The sequence below is a fragment of the Cnephaeus nilssonii genome (genome assembly GCF_951640355.1).
Source record: "Cnephaeus nilssonii genome assembly, chromosome: 3".
NCBI lineage: Eukaryota > Metazoa > Chordata > Mammalia > Chiroptera > Vespertilionidae > Cnephaeus > Cnephaeus nilssonii.
In genome coordinates this window covers 40805622-40829407 of record NC_137074.1, presented here as the reverse complement: position 1 = coordinate 40829407, position 23786 = coordinate 40805622, and positions in this window count along the sequence as shown.

The following is a 23786-nucleotide window of genomic DNA, read 5'->3' as shown; positions in this document are numbered from 1 at the left end:
GTAAAGCAGGGAGGTGATTACCATAAAATTCAAGAGAGTTGTTAGGGGAAGGGGAAGTGATTGGGTCAGTAGAGCGTTTCCAGGATTTGGCCAAGGTCAAGAAGGTAGCGAGCTGCAAAATTTATTTGAATCCACACCTGCTTTGATGATTACAACATTGTGACACATCTAAGAGGTATAGGATGAAATGATCTTTTACAAAATAGCCATAAAGTAAAACTCTGAGGCAATGAGATTCAGGGCAGGTAGGGAAGAAGGATGAGTGGAAATAATTCCGAACAGAGAAGGATCCCTCCTGAGAGGGCAGAGGACACCTGAAGGTGAGGCTCTGTCCAGTCCAAGGGTAGCATGAGGGTCTTGAACGGATTAAAAAAATGGGGGGAGTTATGGTGTTGGCCCTGAATAAAATGTTATGCATTTCACAATTTCTCTTTAGACTCATCTTGCACAGGAGTTAATCATACAACCTAGATATTTTAGGATTCTCTAGATCCATGGTTGGCAAACTGCGGCTCGTGAGCCACATGTGGCTCTTTGGCCCCTTGAGTGTGGCTCTTCCACAAAATACCACGGCCTGGGCAAGTCTATTTTGAAGAATTGGCGTTAGAAGTTTAAGTTTAAAAAATTTGGCTCTCAAAAGAAATTTCAATCGTTGTACTGTTGATATTTGGCTCTGTTGACTAATGAGTTTGCCGACCACTGCTCTAGATGTCAAGTGTTCATATGTTACCTGAAACAAGTATATCACTCACTAAATTGCATACTTATTTTATTTTTAAAAATATATATTTTTTAAATTGATTTCAGAGAGGAAGGAAGAGGGAGAGAGAGATAGAAACATCAATGATGAGAGAGCATCATTGATTGGCTGCCTCCTGCATGCCCCCTCCTGGAGTCCGAGCCTGTATGTGCCCTTGACCGGAATCGAACCCGGGACCTTTCAGTCCGCAGGTGGAGGCTCTATCCACTGAGCCAAACCAGCTAGGGCTTATTTTGTAGTTCTCATCAATTAATTTACAGTAAAAATGATTCATTAAATGTACATCATATTTATTTGTGTCCCTTGAATCATTTTCAAACAAATTTGCATTTGAGAGAAAAATCTTTGATAGGTCAGGGCATTCTGGTTATTGGTTCAGGAACTTGGATCAACCATCCATCACCCAACCCTGGGGATCGTGGCGCTGGTCTCTCCACAGCTTGAACAATGAAGCTGGAGCACCGTATGAGGTCTTTGAAGCCACAAGAGGGCAGAAGTCACACACATGAAATTTTTGCACCTGTGTCTGTGCTGTCCATGACCTAAGACTAAGGGGAAGGGTCAAATCACAGCCAATGACAACATGTATGGCAAGGGACCATTTAAAATAACGTTTCGGTTATAAGTTTTGAAGAAGACACCTGGCATTTTTTTTTTCTATTCATTTTTCTTCTGAGTTTCCTTAAGGCCTATAATTACTTGTGGGCTTCCGAACGAATGCATGTAAGAAACAACGTGTTACCTGGGTGGGTGGGGGTATGACAGTGTGGATGTGGGAGGGAAGAAGAAAACACTCACTTTGATATGGCTGTTGTTGCAGCTCAACTCAGAAAGGATGAGGAAAATAATAGTGGCTCTAAAAATGATTTGGCAGCAATTTCATTTGTTGTGTAATAAAATGGCTGGCCTGTGGCTGTATATGTAGATTGAGGAGTAAAGTTTCAAAGCAAACTCAGGAGGCATGCATGGTAATCCTATTATCTGATAACAGGATTTGTGTGCGTACCTCCCACGTGCAGCATCAGAATCCACCCTTTTAGTATCGCTGTGAAATGCAATTTGTGTGCAGATGAAAAGTTTACAGAACATGGGCCTGTGCCATGAAGCTCAACAAAGCCGGCGCACTGTGTGGCAAGGTTTCTGAACCCAACCCCTGTCGTTCCCGCTGTCTCCCTCCTTATTGATTTCTGTCCCTGGGCCAAGCGAGCTTTGTGATGGTCTGCAGCAACCCAGAAAACTTGAGAAATGAACTGATCAAATAGGTGCAGAAACCAACCCTGAATTTCTAGGAAGCTTTTGAGGCATGCCACACACAGGATACACCGCATAGAGGAGGAGATGATTGGCTCAAAAAAATGGTGGCGGATGTAAGGGGTGAGGAGGCCAAACGACATGAATTTTGGTTAATTGCTTTACAGAAACATCCACAGAAATAGGTAAAGCCAAGACTAGTGGTAAATGCTTGATAGACTACATCGTAGTCTCCTGGGGTTATCATAACAAAATATCACAATCTGATAAGTACTTGTTTGTCGTCATTTTTATTCTTAATGCTTGTGTTCCTTCTTGCATGCATATAAGCATAACCAATGGGCAGAGACAGCAGGGGGGTGACGGTATGTGCAGGAGTGGGTTGGGGGGGATGGGGGATATGGACACATATGTAATACCTTAATAAAAAAAATCAATTAAAAATCACAATCTGGCCCTAGCTGGTTTGGCTCAGTGGGTAGAGTGTTGGCCTGCGGACTGAAGGGTCCTGGGTTCGATTCTGGTCAAGGGCACATGCCCAGGTTGCCAGTTTGTTCCCCAATGGGGGGCGTGCAGGAGGCAACCAATCAATGATTCTCTCTCATCATTGATGTTTCTATCTCTCTGTCCCTCTCCCTTCCTCTCTGAAATCAATAAAAATATATTTTAAAAAAATCACAATCTGTGTGGATTAAACAGTAGAGATTTATTTTATCACAGCTCTGGAGGCTGGAAGTCCAAGATCAAAGTGTTGGCAGGTTTGGTTTCTCCTGAGGCCTCTCTCCTTGGCTTGCAGATGGCATCTTCTTGCTGTGACCTAACATGGCCTTACCTCCCCAGACTCCCTTGTGTCTCATCCTCTTCTAATAAGGACATTAGTCCTATTGGATTGGGGGGTCTCATCTTTATGAACTCAATGAGCTTTAATACCTCTTTAAAGGCCCTGTCTCCAAATATAGTCACATTGTCATAACAAAATATCACAATTAATTTCTACAATTAAAGCTTCAACATATGAATTTTGGGGGAACCCAGTTCAGTCCATAACAGAAAACAACATAGGTAGGACTTTAAAAATAAGACCTTACTATTCATATTTTAGGGTTTATGTTCACAGTACCTTCCTTTTTGTTAGTTTATAATAATTGGTACATATCTTCACATAAACACCATATGAAGAGCAGCAGATATTAGTGAAAAACTTGAAAAATATGGAAAACAATACACTCATTCTATTGCTTATGAGTGAGAAAACACAGATTCTCACTTATATTTTCTAGAAAAAATATTATATGATAAATTCACATATTGATATATAAATTTCTTGATTCTTCCCAACAAGCCAATCAAGATAGGAAAATTATTTTATGTTATTATTTATTTTTGGTTAAATTTTTTTATTTTTCAGTTACAGTTGACATACACTATTATGTTAGTTTCAGGTGTATAATATAATGATTAGACATTTATATAACCTTCAAAGTGATGGAAATTTATTTCAATTGAATGTATTTGTCAACCATTACTCTTAATAAAATATGGTTATATGTGGTTTAAAGAATGTACAATCATTCCATGTACGATAGATTAAGTCAGGGGTCCTCAAACTTTTTAAATGGGGTGCCAGTTCACTGTCCCTCAGACCGTTGGAGGGGAGTCGGAGAGTGCGGCTCACATTCCACACATGCGCACTGCGGACCCGGGACGAGTCGGCTGCTAAGCAGGACAGGCAGCGGCGGCAAAAACACCCGGCGGGCCGGATAAATGTCCTCGGCGGGCCGCATGTGGCCCACGGGCTGTAGTTTGAGGACCCCTGGATTAAGTAATGAGTGCAGGACAAATAGATATAGTTAAGGGAAAACACTAACTATGAAGATAATATGAAACTTGGATATATGGACTGTATAGGTGCCTGGTGGGGAAATAGGTTGTTCTAGGTCTTTTTCTTTCCCATGTACATTTTGGAATCAACTAGTGTACTCCTAAAAAAAAAAAGCATCTTGGGATATTGATTGGAAATGTGTTGAATCTGTGGATCTATTTGGCAAGAACTGAAAACTTAACAATATTGAATATTTTGATCTGTGAACTCACTACATTTAGTTCTTTAATTTTTCTTAGCACTGCTTTGTACTTTTTAGTATACAAGTTTTGCACAATTTGGTTGTCTTATCCCTAAGCATTTCATGTTTTTTGATGCAATTGTAAATGATTCTACTTTTAATTTTCAATTTTTAATTGTTCATTCATCTATATATATATATAAAAGGCTAAGTGTCTGTCTGACCAGTAGCAATGACATGCACTGACCACCAGGGGGCAGACATTCAATGCAGGAGCTGCCATGATGTGCACTAGTCATCTTACCTAATAAAAGAGAAACATGCAAATTAACCATCACTCCGCTATGCCCACAGCCAATCAGAGTGAGTATGCAAATTAACCCAACAAAGATGGAGGTTAATTTGCATATGCAGGCACAGAGCTGTGTGAAGCCTGCTATGAGGGGAAGGGGGCAACGGAGGGAGCTATTGGAGTGGTGCTCCAGACAGAAGCGGGGACGTGCCTGCTCCCGGGTGGCTGAGGAGCAGGGACATGCCGGCTCCCGGGCGGGTGGGGTGGGGAGTGGGGACTTGCTGGCTCCCGGGTGGCTGGGAGTGAAGCCAGGGCCCTATTCTTGCACGAATATCGTGCAACGGGCCTCTAGTTTAAAAATAAATGGTACCACGGTCCTGGTGCCCACAAAACAACACTCAGCTTCCCCCAAGTGGGACACAGGCCCCACCACCACCCCAGAGCAACACCCCACCAAATCGCAGGCAACGCTGCCAAGATCCCATGCACAAAATACGTCCCACAGCCCAGCCCAGCCCAGCCCAGAAACGGTCACTGTGGGCGCCGGGTAATGACGTCACATAGCAATGCCCACTTCCTCTCCCTAGCGACGTGCCTCCTTGGAGTTTCTTCAGCCCAGGAACATGACTTGATTTAAAGCCAGGTGCAAACATTTTACACTTTAACCAAATGTTTGTGAAGCATTTTCCAGTGCCTCATCTTATTTGATCCTCACAGAAGTCCTGGACTAGGGAGATAGGAGACTCGGTAGAATCCTATTTTCTTTTCATTAGCTAGAAAATGGAGATTTAGAAAGTTTAGAAACTTGACCCGACTGAAAAGAAGTAAAAAATGGTGGACCTTGAAAATGACTTCAGGTTTTCTCACTGCACAGAATATAGGCAAACACTGCTGCAGTTAAATATTTTACCCTTTGTTCTCCCTGTGTGATCTACAATAATAATGTGCTTTGTGTTGCTATTTACTGCTGTGTTGCTGACAATTACCTGAAAGAGAAGTTGGGGTGCTTAATTGGGCTGGAAAAAGTTTTGCTAAATCAGAAAGCAGGTCTAGTTAAGCAAGTTTATTCTATATATGTAAAAGGCTAAGTTGACTTGCGCATGCACAATACATATTAAGCTCTCGCTGGCGCCAATTGCATGCATCTGTTTTGATTTGTCATTGTCGATCGTGAATTTGGTTGACACTTCTATTATACAGAAAGGGCGAATAGCGATATTAAAATATTTCTTCTAATTTTCCTTTCAATGTGCATGAATCTGTGCACCGGGACACTAGTGGTATATAAAATTACAATTATTATATACTGTATATAATATATATATATATATATATATATATATATATATATATATATATATATTTTAATCCTCACCCAGGGATATTTTTCCATTTATTTTAGAGAGGGTGGAAGAGAGAAAGAAAGACAGAGAGAAACATTGATGTGAGAGAAACACATTGATTGGTTGCCTTCTGCTCCAACCCCACCAGGGGACCAGGGACAGGGAGGAGCCTGCAACCGAGGTACGTGCCCTTGACCAGAATCAAACCCAGGACCCTTTGGTCCACAGGACAATGATCTATCCATTGAGCAAAACCGGCTATGGCACAATTAATATTTTTTAAATATTGATCTTGTATCCTGCTATAGTGCCAAACTCACAGTTTAGTGTTTTTTTTTGTTTTTTTTTTTGTTTGTTTGTTTTTTAAGATTCTTTAGGATTTTCTACGTAGAAAATTATGTCTCCTGCAAATAAAGGCAGGCTTATTTATTTCCAAAATGCATGCCTTCTATTTCTTTTTCTTGGCTTATTCCATTTGATCTTCATTGTGATGTAGAATAGCAGACATCCTTGTCTTGTTTCTGATCTTAGGGGGAAAGCTTTCAGTCTTTTATCATTAAGTATGTTATAAAATGTAAGGGTTTTTTTTAGATGTCCTTTAGGAGCTTCTATCTCAAGAAACTAGAAAAAGAAGAGGAAAATTAAGCCCAAAGTAATCAGAATAAAGGGAAAAATAAAGATAGCAGAAAGAAGTGAAATAGAAAACAAAAACAATAGAGAAAAAGCAATGTAATCAAAGGCTGGTTATTTGAGGAGATCCATAAAATGGATAAACCTTTAGTCAAACTGAGAAAGAGAGAAGACAAAGTTACCCGTGTCAGGTGTGAAAAATAAGTACCAACTCTTCAGACTTTGAAAGGATAATAACTAGAATATCACACGTAACTTTATGCTCATAAATTTGACAACTTAGGTAAGAGACCAATTTCTTGAAGGCACAAATGCCAATGAAAGAAGAAAAAAATTACTCAAATAATCCCCTTCTATTTTAAAGAAATAGAATTATGTAGTTAAAAATCTTTCTGTAAAGAAAACTTTTGTGTTCTTTCTGTGTCACTTTTGGTAAGTTATGTTTTCCAAGGAATTTGTCCATGTCATTTAAATTGTCAAATTTATTGGCATACATTATTTATTGTATCTTTTGAATTTATTTTTAAACTAGAGGCCCAGGGGGCAGGACTCCCACCCCCTGAGCCTCTCAACGGCCGCTGAGGGGGGCTGCGGCGGACACCTGGCTACCCTGCCGTTGAGAGGCGCAGCTGGGTGTCCGCGGCAGGCCCCCTCAGCGGCCGCGGATCTGGCCTTTGAGAGGCACAGGGGGTGGGAGTCCCGCCCCCTGCACCTCTCAACAGCAGGGTAGCCCCCCTCAGTGGCAGCGGATTCGTGCCGCTCAATGGCCAGATAGGCCACCCCGAGTACTGCCCCCCAGCCTCCCGCCGCCCAATCGTGGGCGTAGCGGAGTGATGGTAATTTACATGTTACTCTATTATTAGATAGGATGTCTGTATTACCTATAGTGATATTGCCCCCTTCATTCCTAATATTGGTAATTTGTGTGTTTTTTCCATATTGTATGTATTTTCTACTAATTTCTGCTTTTAGCTCTAATATTTCCTTCTTTCATTTTTCTTTGAAATTATTTTGCTGTTCTTTTCCTAGCTTCTTGAGAATAGATTCTTAGAACATTGATTTTTGATCTCTTTTCTAACATAAGTATTTAAACATAAAAATTTCCTTGGCTTCAGGTGCAACTCATGTGTTTTGAAATGTATTTTGTTTATTGCCCTGTTGAAAATATTTTCTATAGATAGGCCTTACTTAAAGAGTGGAAAATTATGTTGTTATGTCTCCCCCTTCATAAGGGTGGAGTATCTGCACAATATATTGGGAATTATTTTGCACTGGATATTTTCCCTGCATTTATTAATTTATCCAATCATTTATATAACTATGGGTTCATGGATATCTATTTTTTACTTTGGGCTATAAACCAGTGCTACTTTATTTATTTTATTGCTCACATTGCTCTAGCTTTGGCCATTGGGAGATCTTTTTGTACCCCTTTGAGCTACTCTAATCATTTTTTTTTTTTTTTTTTTTAGCATTTTCTTACTTTCTGGCAGTACAACATACTACAGACTGGACTTGTATATTTCCTGCCTTAGTCCTAGTCAGCCATATCTCCAAGGAGCCCTTGTTCTTTTTTATTGGAGAATGGTGTCAGCAACCATATTTGATGATCTGGGTGCTAGATGTGTTCATTGCTCTTCAGGTGTTGTTGTTTTCTTAGGTCTCTCAACTGACAGAGCAAAGAAATATATGTGTGTACACTAACTTATACATATACAAATGTAGACGAATGCATTTTTGTATTTTAGATGTGACTATTATAGCATGTATATATAGATTAAAAAACAATAACAACCCTGTTATTTTTCTTTTAACTGGAGTTTAATTCATTTGTAATTATTGTGATTATTGATATACTTGGTCTTGTTTCTAGCAATGTAATATTTCCCATATCTGTTTCACTCTTACCTCTTTCCTCCCTTTGCCTTTTTAATGTTCAGTGTATTAATAAAATTTTTTTCTTAACCAAATTTTCCCCTCTATTAGTTAAAAATAATATATTTTCTTTTGGTAATTAACACTGAATTTATACTATACATATTACATTTAAAGTAAGTCAATATATTCAATACTTCCCTGAAAAATACAAGGATCTTAGAACATTCCCGTTAGTTACTCACTTCTGATTCAAATGCTATTGAAGGTAAGAACTTTAGTTTTCTATCTTATTTTTAAACACTATAAATTAGATCTCCTTCTCTCCTCCTCCTCCATTCTTTATCCTCTTCCTCCTCCTTGTCTTTTTCTTTTTATTCATACATACAATTTCATTTTAGAATTATCCACATCTCTATCAATTTATTCACTTTTTTTTTTTTTGGGGGGGGTGTTGCATTTCAGACTTTCTTTTAGCAATGATTTTCTTTCTTACTAAAGCACATTCTTTAAAAGTTCCTATGGTGAGCCGAAACCGGTTTGGCTCAGTGGATAGAGCGTCGGCCTGCGGACTCAAGGGTCCCAGGTTCGATTCCGGTCAAGGGCATGTACCTTGGTTACGGGCACATCCCCAGTAGGGGGTGTGCAAGAGACAGCTGATCGATGTTTCTCTCTCATCGATGTTTCTCTCTCATCGATGTTTCTAACTCTCTATCCCTCTCTCTTCCTCTCTGTAAAAAATCAATAAAAAAAAAAAAAAATATATATATATATATATATATATATATATATATATATGTTCCTATGGTGAAGATTTGTTGGTGGCAAACTCTCTAGGTTTTTGTTCCACTAAAAATGTCCTCATTTTCTGATTTCTGAAAATACAGTTTTGTTGAATACATAATTTTAAATTGACAGTCAATTTCTCTCAATAACTTTGAAGTTATTATTTTTCCTTTCTTTTGCATTATAGTGTTATTGCTGATAGTCTAATAATCATTCCCTTTTTTTCAGTTTACTTTAAAATATTCTTTTTGTCTTTTGTGGCCTACAATTTCATTACAATGTCTATATTGTGAATTTCTTTTTAGTGATCTTGCTTATTATGTATTGATTTCCTTTACCTGTGAATTCATGTATTTCATCAATTCTGGGAAATTCTTTGTCATTTTCTCCTCAAATTTGCAGTGCCTCCATTTTATCTATTCTCTTCTCTAGGACTCTGATTGGATTTATATGAAAGTCTTTTATCCTATCCATTCATATTTTTCAATCTAACTTAATTTCTATCTCATTTTTCCTCTGCACAGGATCCTGGATATTTCTTTCAGATATATTTTCCAGTTCATTAATTCTCTCTTCATTGACATGTAATCTGAAATCTAAGCCATCTGCTAAGTTTTCTTTTTTCAACAATATATATTATTTCCAAAAGTTCTTTTTGTTTTGTTTTTTTTCAAATCCACAGGATATTTTTTACAGTCTCTTAATGATTACACAGTTTTGTGAACACAGTTAATTATTTGAATAGTTTATATATAGCAATTTTATATTCCATACCTGGCAATTTTAGAATGACTTCCTTGGGGACTTTAATCTGTTTGAAGTTACTGATAATTTGAAATAATGGTGACTTCTTTCTATGTGTATTTTCTGACTTTGGTTTTGACCCAATATTTGCTTGCCCTTAATCAGTTGGAATCTTGTGGGAATACAATTGGAATGATTTTCTCTAGAAAACATTTTTGCTTTTTCTAGGAAACAGGGAGACTACTGACCTGGAACATTTTTTTTTAAAATATATTTTTTATTGATTTTTTACAGAGAGGAAGAGAGAGGGATAGAGAGTTAGAAACATTGATGAGAGAGAAACATTGATCAGCTGCCTCCTGCACACCCCCCACTGGGGATGTGCCCGCATCCAAGGTACATGCCCTTGACCGGAATTGAACCTGGGACCCTTCAGTCCGTAGGCCGATGCTCTATCCACTGAGCCAAACCGGTTTCGGCATAACCTGGAACATTTTAATTCCCGTTGAGAATATCAACTTAATGTGAGAATCTCAGGTTCAACTCTTGCACTTGCTTCTAGCCAAAGATTTAGTCCAGCTATCACTGCTCTGATACTGGCTTTTGTCTTTAGGCCAGTATATCTTTCCCTTTTCATTATTACTCGTGGTCCTGCATTTTAAATATTTATGTTTGGAGAGAATATCCTGAAAATTCCTCCCTCCGTTTCTTTTTATAAATTCAGCAATGCAATAAAGGATGGCTTATCCAGGATTTACTTATTTTGTGGTAGAAGGACCTTTCAGAATATTTAGTGTCTCTAAATATTCTGAAGCAGAAATCTGAGACGTTTCCCCAAGTGTCTCTTTAATAAGGTTTAAAACATTTGTAACTAGTTCTTCAGCAGAGTTTAAACAAGGTAGTTAAGACAATAAAACTTCACCATGATCAAGCAGTGTTAAGTTGATGATCTTTTCCATTCACTTTATCTTTTTTTTTTTTAAAATACATTTTATTGATTTTTTACAGAAAGGAAGAGAGAGGGGTAGAGAGTTAGAAACATCGATCAGCTGCCTCTTGCACACCCCCTACTGGGGATGTGCCCACAACCAAGGTACATGCCCTTGACCGGAATCGAACCTGCGACCCTTCAGTCCGCAGGCTGACGCTCTACCCTCTGAGCCAAACGGATTAGGGCTCTATCCACTTTATCTTGCATGTAGAATGTAAACTTGCCATGGAAGGCCAGACTTAGAATGTTGAAGTGAGCAATTACCTTTTAACATCAGGACAGGTCATGCATATAATTTGTCAGATTAAAGATTATATAGAGAAGAGACTTGAAGTTTTGTGCAAACACTACTGAGTAAAAGCCAATGAGCTCCATTTCTTTAAAAATTATATAAAGAAAACAGCAAAGAAATCAGTGAGATTAATGGCAGTCAATGGCATTAATGAGATTGACTATCTCTAAAGCTTTATAAAATTTTTCTCTTAAATCTTCATACATACACAGACTGTTCAAAGCTTTTCTGTGAATACAGTAGTGTGTAAAATTAGCTTTCAAGCATAGGTTGACTATGTAAAATGATCATAGGTATTTTTGAATCTTATACTTAAAGATAAAAAAGGATTATATAGGTGAAATACCAGTGCCACATCAGATATAGACTCATCCGAAATAATAATCTTAGTGAAATCATGAGCTTGACATACCAAGTATGTTTTCCTACACTATACAATGTATCATTTGCTGTATATGAATCTCAACTCAGAAAACACCATGTTCAGCCAAGAAGAAGCTGTGGGTATCAGAACCAGCTTGCCTTCTGAAATTGTACCACCATGCCCTCATTGGGAGGCCTGGTTTGGTCTGGAGTAGCTGAAGTTCTGGGTAAGATAAGATTTGCAGGTGCTATTTCTTGACAAATAAACAAGTCTGGGTGTGCAGAAGCTTGGTCTGCATTCACATTTTAAGTTTCTCTTCAGTTTTCATAAAATGAAGTTTATATCTACTCTCTGTCTCTGGGTCTTAGTACACTACAGAGGCGGGACCGTGTGTTCTCTAAGGCTTCTCCCAGCACCAACAGTTTGGTGTAATATGTGAAGCCTGGGGCACGTGTTGGTATTCACCACAGCCTCCCCTTCCTACCACACTAACTACAGTAGCAAAAGGGAGGTTCCTCCATCGTGGACCTCAATAGGCTCACAAGAAAGATTTTTTTTCTTAAATACTATTTAATCCATCAATTATTTCATAAAATACTTTAAGTCAAATGACTCAGCCATTTTCATCTGTTACTACCTTTTTGTTTACAAAAGAGGTACGAAAACAGATATATCAAAAATGTGAAAACTCTATTTTGCCCTTGAGATTTAAATTATTTTTTATTTTTAAAAATGTATCTTTATTGTTGAAAATATTACAGAGGTCCCCCTCCTTTTCCCCCTCCTTTTCCCCCTCATACTTGCACCCCCACCCCAGGCCTTCATCACACTGTTGTCTGTGTCCATGGGTTGTGCATATCTGCATATAAATTGTTTGATTATTCTCTTCCCACCCCATCCCCCCTTCCCTCTGAGAATCCTCAGTCTGTCTCTAAAAGGTTCTGCATGTTATTACTTTTTAGAGAACACGGAGTCACCTCCTTCCTGCAGCTATGATAATGTTGGCATGTCACAAATCCAACTCTAGGATGAAGCTATCACCTGGGAAGAGAAAGCAGAAAAATGGAAAGAAACTCGCACTATTGGAGCCTCTGGATCAACTCTTGCTTCAAGTTCCAGCTGGAATTCTCAGTTAGAATTCCACCATCAATCCACCATCTTCATTGTACAGGACAGATGTGGTGTTTGGGCACTTGCTGTTAAAAGCATCCTAATGGAAATGCCTCCGTTTAGACTATAACTGAACGTGTGACTCAGCTAAAGGCTCACCATCCCTGAGGGAAACCAACGTTCTAGGCCGCACTTTCTGCTTTAAGAAAACCAAGTATACAACAATCCAGATTTATAAAACAGTAAGTTATTTACATTGTAAAAGTTAAAAACATTTTTTTATGGTAGGGTCACGCCAAGGCCTCATCGTTTAGCCAGTTTCTCCAGTGAATTAAACACGTGATTCACCGGATGCACGCTTTTCCAGGGACATACCAGTTGTGTGAAGTGGAAGCGTGCCTGTTCTGGGCTTCTTGGTACTTAAAATGCCACCTCTGTACTCAACTTCTGAGGGTCCAGTAGGAGGCAATCTTCTGTGGTCGATACCTAAGTTGCCTCCAGCAGTTAGCTGGAGGCTTGCAAAGAGGCTGAGACTTGTAGGTACCCATATCTGCCGTCAAGCAAACCAGAGTGAATGACCAGGCAGCACAGACACTGTTTCTGAGGAACATTTATTGGGGGGAATTTATTGAGGTGCGAGCTTATCATGTGTGTGGTTATCCAGTTGCTCATCACATTCTGGAGTGCACAGAGGCCCTGACCCTTGCATGTTAGAGTTTACAAGTAGGGTCACCATACATCCCAATTTGCCTAGGATAGCCCCACTTGATGCCACCACAATTATGAACACCCACCCACCCACGTCTACTTATAAACTGCATGATTGGGGAGCACCAGCACACACAGGCACTTGGATCAAAGTTAGATGAGGAATAGAACAGCACATGAAGGATGGAGTGGGTCATCATCTGGAAAACCAGGATAGAGGCTATAGCAATGATTATGTAGAGAAAGCTTTTAAATTTATTGTTTGGCAGAATTAAAGGGATATGATGAATACACTGTTTTAACTTTTGAGTTGAAAACAAAGTCTGAAATAAATTAAAAAGATTAAATTCCATGACTACTAGCCGATGGCCAACACTGTTATAGATCAACTATAACAGTGGCCCGGTGCACGAAATTCATGCATGGGTAGGGTCCCTAGGCTTGGCCGGCGATCAGGGCTGATCTGTGGGGTGAACAGCAGAACAATTAGGGGGGCCCCACCGGCACCCACATTGGCCAGCCTGGTGCCGCCCGCTCGCCGGCCCTGCCCACTGCCACTGCTACCGGTCACCTCCCTCTGCAGGCTGGGGGCAGCTCCTGCATTGAGAGTCTGCCCCCTGGTGGTCAGTGCACATCATAGCAACCGGTCATTCCACCAGTCGTTTTGCTGTTTGGTCAATTTGCATATTAGGCTTTTATTATATAGGATAATACAGGTTTCAGCTCCAGGGCACAGAGTGATTAACTTTCTTTCTGCACCTGCTCACTCATCACATCACTCGTTTCCTTTTGGCCTCAGTATCCTTCTGTGGCAGCTCCTGCTGATTGTTGAGAGCGGGCATGTGAGGTAACACCCATTTGCTCTCCTCATCGTTTCATTTTATCTGCTCCTAAATGTCAGAATGGGGCCTCACACAGTTATGGATTCTGTGAGAAAATAAATGTTCTTGCCTTTTATCAACTGGAAAGCTTTGGGAGGAGAGGAAACAAAAGGATCCATACATTCATTATTTTCAACAAATATTTATGTTACCATGGAAGGAAAGGAGTGAGGCTCCATTCATAGATGTTAACGGAAAAGTTACACCAGATCTTTGAATGTGACCCAAAAGTAAAGAACTGCAGCAGCACCATCCTCAACCTGTAAAAAAAGAAATTGTAGTGTCCACTTCTGCCACACGGGGGCACTCCAAGCTCACCACTGACATGCCGGATGTTTTTCAGTGAGAGGTTGGAGAACAAGTGCTTCCAATCTTTTCTCCATCCCCAGCGATGATTACGTGGGAAAAATGGAAAGTACATTGGCAGGACTCTGTGTGAACCAGGCAAAGCCATTTTCATATAAACCCCTATGTTGCTAACAGCCTATTCTAAATTAAGTCACGTTTAAAAAAGAAACAGAAATGTATTAAATATGAAAACAAGTTTCACTTAAGATCTGTTCAGGTCTCCAGGACACACACACACACACACACACACACACACAAAAATAAAAGAATTACACAAAAGATGGAACACTTTGGGAATAAGATAGTTCTCAGTTGTAGTCAGCTCCAGTTAAAACGCGTATGCCGCCTGGCTCAGTGGATGGAGCGTCGGCCTGCGGACTGAAGGGTCCCAGGTTCGATTCTGGTCTAGGGCATGTACCTTGGTTGCGGGCACATCCCCAGTGGGGGATGTGCAGGAGGCAGCTGATCCATGTTTCTCTCTCATCGATGTTTCCAACTCTCTATCCCTCTCTCTTCCTCTCTGTAAAAAAATCAATAAAATATATTAAAAAAAAAAACAAACAAAAAAAAACGCGTATGCCTTCATCAAAACGGGCGATATAAGAGTTCAAATTACAACTTGGATAAACGAAATTTTAGATGAATACGAGTTATGTCCCAACGTATATTCAGGATCTTTATGCCTGTGTCTGGGACAGGCATCTTTCAAGATTTCCAAAGGCCGGGAAAACATGTCCAGGTCAGCCGTGGATGAAGGTGGGACCGCGCAGCTTTGATGAGAACACCAGGGTGTGGGGTGGCCCTTATCCTCCACATTATACAATGGGAAACGATCCAAGGGCCGACCCTTTCCTTTCCCAGTAAATAAAAAAGGGCCTTGAACACCAAAGCCGGGAACGCTGGCCTAACAGCCGCCTGGCGCGCTGAACCCCCATTTAGCGGAGCGGAGGCCAGCGGGCCGGGGAGCCCCCCGCGCCCAGCCCACGTGCCGCCGCGGCGAGGGGCGCGCAGGGCGCTCTCGGCTCTCGGGCGCTCCCCGGAGCAAAGGCCGAGGACCAATGGGTTTGCCACCGAGTTTGAAAGGAAGCATTCAAAGCCCGAGGGAGCCGCAGCCCAGATTGCGGGGCAGGCAGAGCGGCGGGCTGTGCGGGGTCCCCGGGGCGAAAGGGGACGGGGCGGGCCGCCGGGCCGTGGGCAGATGGAGGCCGGGCTCCCGCGGCCGGGGCGCGGGGGGCGGTCGCCTCCGCGTCTCCCACTCGGGGTCCGTTTATTCCGGCCGCCGCGAGCGGGAACGGGAGATGTCCAGCCTCTCCTGTCCGCTGGCGGGTTGCAGTGCGGCACCCCATTTGAAGTGCACCATTTATTATTAAAGAGAAGCCACAGCGGTGAGCTCTGAGTCCTCGCAGAGCTAAGCAAATGTTTAGTAAATAAGAAGGATCAGCCACAAAGGAGCGGCTCGGCTCGAACAGGTTCCAGAAATGCCAGCGACGGCCCAAGGTCCCCCCCCCGCCCCCCTCCGCAGGCAGGAGGTGGAGTGGGGGCGCCTCCCGCAGGAGGCTGCCTCCTGCAGGCCCGGGGTGGGGACCTTGGGGAGTCGGGCCGCACGGGAGACGATCCCAGCCCGGAGTCCAAACCTCGGCGGTCTGGGGCTTTAAATGATTTCATAGGCTGTGTATCCAAAGGCAGAGTTAAAGTCAGCTGCACTTTGAACCTTCCCTTAAAAACAGTCAAGTATCATTTTATCGCTCAGGCAGTTAAGAGGATTGGTTTGCATTGCTTCCAACGTAAGGAGTATTTTCTTAAGCCCAGCGAGCTCCAAAATTTACCCAAATTGTGAACATTACAAAAAGCACGTCTAGGCTTTTTATTTGGCAATTAACTGACAAGATGGCGTTGTCAAATGCACTTAGGTTGGTTGTTTTAAAAGTGTGCTTCTTAACTGTTAGACTAACACTTTAACTTTAAAAAATGTAGAAGATACATATATTCACACGTCACTATCAGGTTATCACTATGTCCAGTTTTGTACGATGAAATTTTCAGCCACACTTTTTTTTGGTGAGAATTTTCTAATGACATTAAATATCTTTAGAAAAAGTTACCAATTGTTGACTACTAAAGTAGTTTCCAGCTCCCGATGTTATAAATAGCACAGTTAACACCCTTGTGCACAAATCTGTTTGCATCTTTCTGTTTATTTCATTAGAGAAAATTCTCAGGTATGGAGCTACCAAGACAAGGCATATGAAAAATTTTAAGCTTCTTAGTGTTTCTTAAGCTTAAAATGTAAATTGTAGGCATTTTATCTACTGACTACAGTAGATAAATTTATAAAATGTAAATTGTAGGCATTTAATAGGTAAAACATCATTTTAATTAGAATTTCTTTGGTTACAAGTCAGGTTTAATATTGTACTATGAGCTCTCCAGAGTGGGGCCCTATTTTGCTCACCACCATATACCTGGTATCTTGTGTAATCCCAGGCACATACCTGGTACTCAATACATATTTGTTGATTGAATAAATAAAAAATAAAAGATGAGTAAATGTGAGTAGGGTGTTTGAACTTCTTGTTTTTGTCAATTGCTTTTTCTATACTTTTCATTTATTTATTATTGTGACAGCAATCTTTTTCTTATTAATTTGCAAACTGTGTTTTACATGAGAAGAATTTTAATCTTTTGTCACATATGTGGTAAATCTTCTTTCCCTCCACCACATACACTGAGTGGCCAGATTATTATTATTATGATCTGCGTTCATAATAATCTGGCCACTCAGTGTATATGGTGGAGGGAAAGAAGATTTACCACATATGTGACAAAAGATTAAAAGACTAATATATATATACACACACACACACACTGAGTGGCCAGATTATTATGACCACCTGACGTTTGTAGGCAAATCAGCCGTACACTGCATCGTATGGGATATGGAAGCCGAAGGCCTGTTCGAACACCTTTGCTGTCTGCAGTTACCAAGATAAAACGTCTCCAATTCGCACAGGAACACAAGGATTGGACAGTCGAGCACTGGAAAAAAGTCATGTGGTCCGATGAATCACGTTTCCAGTTGCATCAGGCAGATGGCAGAGTGAGAATTTCGCGGAAATAGCATGAAAGCATGCACCCCACATGCGTGAGTACAACCCTTCAAGCTGGTGGGGGCAGTGTTATGGTTTGGGGCATGTTTTCCTGGCATGATTTGGGCCCTTTAATTCATGTGGAACAATGTCTGAATAGCACAACATACCAAAGTATCGTTGCTGATCAAGTTCATCCTAGCATGTTGATGGCGCATCCCAATGGAGATGGCTTCTTCCAACAAGACAATGTGCCATGCCACAGGGCTCGTATTGTGCAGGAGTGGTTTCAAGAACATGAGGGAGACTTTACCTTGCTTAGGTGGCCCCCACAATCACCAGATCTCAATCCAATTGAGCATTTGTGGGACGAAGTTCAAAGAGCCATCAGGCAGCTGGTTCCACAACCATCAAATCTCACAGAACTGGACAGTGCTATTCATCAGGCATGGTGTCAGATTCCTCGCATCACCTTTCAACATCTCGTGGAGTCAATGCCAAGAAGAATCGCCACAGTATTGAAGGCAAAAGGTGGTCCAATGAAGTACTGATAGGGTGGTCATATAATCTGGCCACTCAGTGTGTGTGTGTGTGTGTGTGTGTATGTGTATATGTGTGTGTGTGTATATATATATATTGGAGGCCCAGTGCATGAATTCGTACATGCGTGGGGTCCGGCCAGCCTGGCCAGGGGGAGGGGACATGGGTGGTTGACCGGACTGTCAGCTGGTCAAACTCCTGGTCGAGGGGACAATTTGCATATTAGCCTTTTATTATATAGGATATACACCGAGTGACCAGATTATTATGCATTCAGAGATCATAATAATCTGGCCACCTAGTGTATATATGTTTACGATGTGTGTGCTTGAGTACTTTCTGATTGCTAGAAGTTAAAAAAATAATTTTATGAGTATGTATTTGCAACACATTCATACATACAAATTAACTTGCTATAAGCTGTGCAACCTAAGATTTGAGGAAGTTTTACTTATTTCAGATAGCACATTTTCCTTCTCTTATTTACCAAGTTTTTCCTTGACCTGGGTTTTTTGAGAACATAATAAGCCAAGTGAAAAGGTATTACGATCTTAGTCTGACAAACACTAGGCTCAAGACCTGTTGTCATAGCAGGGGAAGACCTGTCAACGCCTTAGTTCCCAAACAATGATCCAATAAATGTCTCTTGAGGCTCTCTTCCATTTGCCCTTTTCTTGTTCATCATTATTAAACACACGGATAGAAAAAGGATCTTTCCTTCTGATGGGGTTTTCTGAACCTATTTCATTCTCACCAAACATATAATCCTCTTTGCTATCCTACCTGGTTGTGGTTGAAACAGCATAGTGTTAGGGACCAGGGATGGAAATGGGGTGCAACTATTCCAAGTAGTGATGATGTAAAACTTCCGGAGAGTGGTTATCTAATGGAGTGGGAGATTAAAGCCTTAAGTTTCTCTTCTTTGTGTAAGTTTTCCCAGAAATAAAAGCATGATACAGAAACCAAATACTTGTCTAAGGTAAACACCATAGCATTTAAATCACCAAAGCTGACAAGACTCCACATTCCATGTGCTTTTGTTAGGTTAGGCTTGAGGCTTAGAGATGGGACAGGAGTTTGCTATGAGTAGTTTTTTTTTTAATTCTTCTTTTTTTTTTCTTCTTACATCAACACTGGTTAGGGTTACCTGCAGCTCTGCTTCATTTTGTTCTTACTCTATACATAGAGCCATCTATCTGGGGCACTGCTGGTCTGAACTAGAAAAACCTCTGTTGAACCCCATACTGGCACTTAGCTTCTATTCAGAAGTGATACATATCCCGTGGAATTGTTTAGAAATAAAGTTATTAAATTCAATAAGCGTTTAGCAGTTGCTTTCTGGGTTACTTGTTTGACTTCGGCAGATGTTGAGGTAGGTATGCTTTCCCAGTGAGAGAAGCAGCGACAGAGGGCCAGCTAAATCAGATTCTGAGTGGTTTACCACTCTGTCCTTCAAGGCCCATTGAGTTCCTGGAGTCCTCTTGGGTTACTCGTCAACACTGCCATGCTTCTTTCTGCCTACCTCTCATTCACCTGCTTATTCCATAAACATTTATTGAAGCCAAGTACGCGTAGTGGACAACACAGGCATGGTTGGTGCTTTCATGGTATTTCCTTTCTAGTAGGAGGAAACAGAGAATAAATAAGGACACATGTAAATATGACAATTTTAAATGTGAAAAGTGCTTTGAAGAAAATGTATGCCAGAGAGTTGCATGTGAGATGAGGTTCTGGCTGATGCTGGTTAGTTAGGGAAGGTCTTCTCAGTGGGCAACATAGAACCTGAGATCTTACTCAAAATAAGCAGCCAGATGTATTAGGAGAGGGATTAATTTCTGTACATTGATTTTGTATCCTGCAACTTTGCTGAATTTGTTTATTAGTTCTAACAGTTGTTTGTTGGAGTCTTTAGAGTTTTGATTATATAATATTACTTCATCTGCAAAGAGACTATTTTAATTCCTCCCTTCTGATTTAGATGCCTTTTATTTCTTTTTCTTGCATAATTGCTCTTTCTAGTATTTCCAGTACTATGTTGAATAAAAGTGGTGAGAATAGGAAGACTTGTCTTGTCCTTTAGAGAAAAAGCTTTCAGTTTTTAACCACTGAGTGTGATGTTAGGTGCTTATCATATATGGCCTTTACTATGTTGAGGTATGTTCCTTCTAAACCCAGTTTGCTGACAGTTTTTTTTTATTTTTAAATCATGAAAAGATGTTAAATGATGCCAACTGCTTTTTCTGCAGCTATTGATATGATCATACATAGATTTTGGTAACGTGGTATAAATCATACTTATTGATTTATGGAAGTCAAATCATCCTTGCATCCCTGGAATAAATCCCACTTGATCATGGGGTATTATTCTTTTAATATACTATTGAATTTGGTTTGCTAATATTTTGTTGATATTTAATGTATTGTCGAGTTTGGTTTGCTAATATTTTGCATCTATATTTATCAGGGATATTGGCCTATAATTTCCTTTTCTTATAGTGTCTTTGTTTGGCTTTGGTATCAGGGTAAGGCTGGCTTTGTGAAATGAGTTTGGAAGTGTTCCCTTCTTTTCTATTTTTTTGGAAGAGTTGGAGGAATATTGGCATTTATTCTTTAAATGTTTGGTAGAATTTACCAGTGAAGCCATCTGGTCCTGGACTTTTATTTTTTGGGAGGTTTTTGATTACTGATTCAATCTCTTTACTATTTGTTCATTATTCAGTCTTGTTAGGGCATATGTTTCTATGAATTTTCTAGGTTATTTAATTTGTTGGTGTGTAGTTGTTCATAGTAATTTCTTATGATCCTTAATATTTGTTATCAGTTACAATGTCTCCTCTCTCATTTCTGATTTTATTTATTTTAGTCTTCTCTCTATTTTCTTAGTCTAGCTACGGGTTTGTCCAATTTGTTTATAAACCAGATCTTAGTTATATTGACCTTTCTTTTGTCTTTTAAGTCCCTATTTCATTTCTTTTCATTTTGATCTTTATTTTCTTCCTTCTATTAACTTTGGGTGTAGTTTGCTCTTTTTCCTCTGTGTTTTTTTCATTTTCCTTGACTGTCTGTGTTGGTTTTTGTGCAGTAGATAAAATAACCACCTCTCCCAGCCTTGACTGTTCTCACGTAGGAGACAAAGCTTGTCAATCAGACTAGCCCAAGCTCCTGGTTGTCTCTCATACATTTGTGATTGTCCAAGCTGCCATCTTTGTTCTTTGTGGCAGCCAATATCTGAGAGTGTGCCAAGACCTGTCAGTGTCCCAAAGGGGAGGGTCACTGACAGCACCTAGATGGAGGCTGATTAGAAGCTGGACACAGGCAGCAGCTGGGAAAGTATGTGGTTAATCCCCCTCCAGGGACAAATTAGGAGATGGGCATTTTTGCCCACTGCCTCTGCACTGATCCCTGGGGGATACAAGTGGTGAGTGCTTGTGTTCCTGTTAAGAACTGTTTCTTTATTTCCTACTAGAGGCCCGGTGCACAAAATTCATGCAAAGGGGGGGGGGCTGTACCTCAGCCCAGCCTGCACCCTCTACAATCTGGGACCCCTCGGGGGATGTCTGACTGCCGGCTAAACCGGCAGTCGGACATCCCTCTCACAATCCGGGACTGCGGGCTCCTAACCACTCGCCTACCTGCCTGCCTGATTGCCCCTAACCACTCTGCCTGCCAGCCTGATCACCCCTTACTGCTCCCCTGCCGGCCTGATTGACGCATAACTGCTCCCCTGATGGCATGATCACCCCCAACTGCCTTCCCTTGTGGGGCTGAAGGGACTGGGGGACTGAAGCTGGATGAGGTGTGTGGTGCCTGCCACCCCCTGGCAGGGCTGAGGGGACTGGGGGACTCTGGCTGGATGAGGCGGGGCTAAGGGGACTGGGCACTGCCATCTTGTAGCTGTGAGTGCCGCCATCTTGTGAGGGTGTGATGGTCAATTAGCATATCCCCTCTTTATTAGATAGGATAATTCAGTATGTCTCATGGATTCAAGCCTATTGGCTTTCAGAGTCAGGTGTCCTGGGGACCCAACCTCAAATGGGATCCTTAGAAGATAGTATGCAGATATGCAGTACAAATCCTTTGCTCCTCAGGGAGTTGGGGGTTCCCTCCTGATTGTATGGTGCTGTGCTGGGGGTGGGGTTTATGGCAAGCGGGTGTCTCAGCCTTTCCTTCCTGTTTGGATGTATAGGAGTCACCCAGTTTCTGGAATTCTCTCAGAGGGACTTGCTCTGTGTCTAGCTGTACATTAGGCGTGTGCATGGGAGGAGGGAGGTCTAGGAGCCTCCTATGCTGCCATGTTGATCCCTCCCTTGAAGTGGTGTTTTATTAACATTCATTCACCACAATGAATATTCTTCCCTTGAAACTAATCATTGTTGCATATTTAATGTGGTAATTGAAAGGGTGGAGGCCTTCTGTAGTCGTATGGAAACAGAGTAGTCAATTCATCTTGTGAATTTTCCTTCACTCTGAAGTAGGAATGATTAATCCTTGGCCTTAAACTAATTACTCATTTCTGTTAAGTTCCTACATGGTGATGTCAGAGATCTCAATAAAGAAAGCATAGCTTTAGTTGATACACCATAAATATCCTTCATTTATTATTTGATACCTATATGGTTGTAATTCTGGAGTCTCCTAATACATTAGCCCTACCCGCAGCGGTGCTCGGGTGGGTCCTGAGATATTACAGCAATCACTTACGATATTCCGCCCCAGCTTACACGAGGTGAAGGCCAGGGTCCTGGGAGAAGCTGCTGCTTTGGAAGGGGAGGCAGCAGAGAGGCTCGGGGCTCGTGGCAGCTGCTAACAGAGTGAAGGGAAGCAATCACACGGAAATTCAGAATCGGAAACCGGTGGTCCCTGTTCTGGTTGGCTTTGAATGTGCGTCTGCTTTGGATCTTAAAGGGAAGGAGAATACTTCACCTTTTATCTATTTTTTCCTTTTGATAACGAAGAAAAAAACACTTTTGGTGTCAGAGATAACTGGGTTCCAGCCAGGGCTATGCCATTTACTGTGGGACCTTGGACACATTTTTAAAACCCATTAAGCCTCAATTTCTAAAGCAGCAATATGGGGATAATCATAGTACATACCTACTATAGATTATTTGTGTTCCCCTGAAACTCATATGTTGAAACCTAACCCCTAAGGTGATGGTATTTCGAGGTGGCGCTTTTGGGAGGTAATTAGGTCAAAGGGTAGAGATCCTTCTGAATGGAATTTGTTACTTTATGGACGTGATCCCAGAGCGCTCCCTCTGCTCTTCCAAAATGTGAGGACACAGCAAGAAGATGGAGTCTCTGAATAAGGAAGTAGGCCCTCACCAGATACCAGATCTGCGCCTTGACCTTGGGCTTCCCAGAGTCCAGAACTGTGAGAAATAAATTTCTGTTGTTGATAAGTCACCCAGTGTATGATGTTTTTGTTATAGCAGCCAAACAAAGATAATAACTCATAGTTCCCCTTTGAGGATTAAATGAGATAGCACATAAGAAGTGTTTGGTATAGTGTAAATGCTCAGCCACACCCGAGTCTCAGGGTCAACTGTGTACTGTTTTTGCCTGTTCTCGGGATTATCCAGCAGGAAAGGGAGAAACTGGTGATGCCATAGAGGAGAGAATCATTGGAGCAATGTCATCAAGAAGGTAAGAAGGAATGGGATGTAGAGGACAAGTGGAAACGTTGCTTTTGAACAGAAACAAAAGCAAATTATCTGGAGTA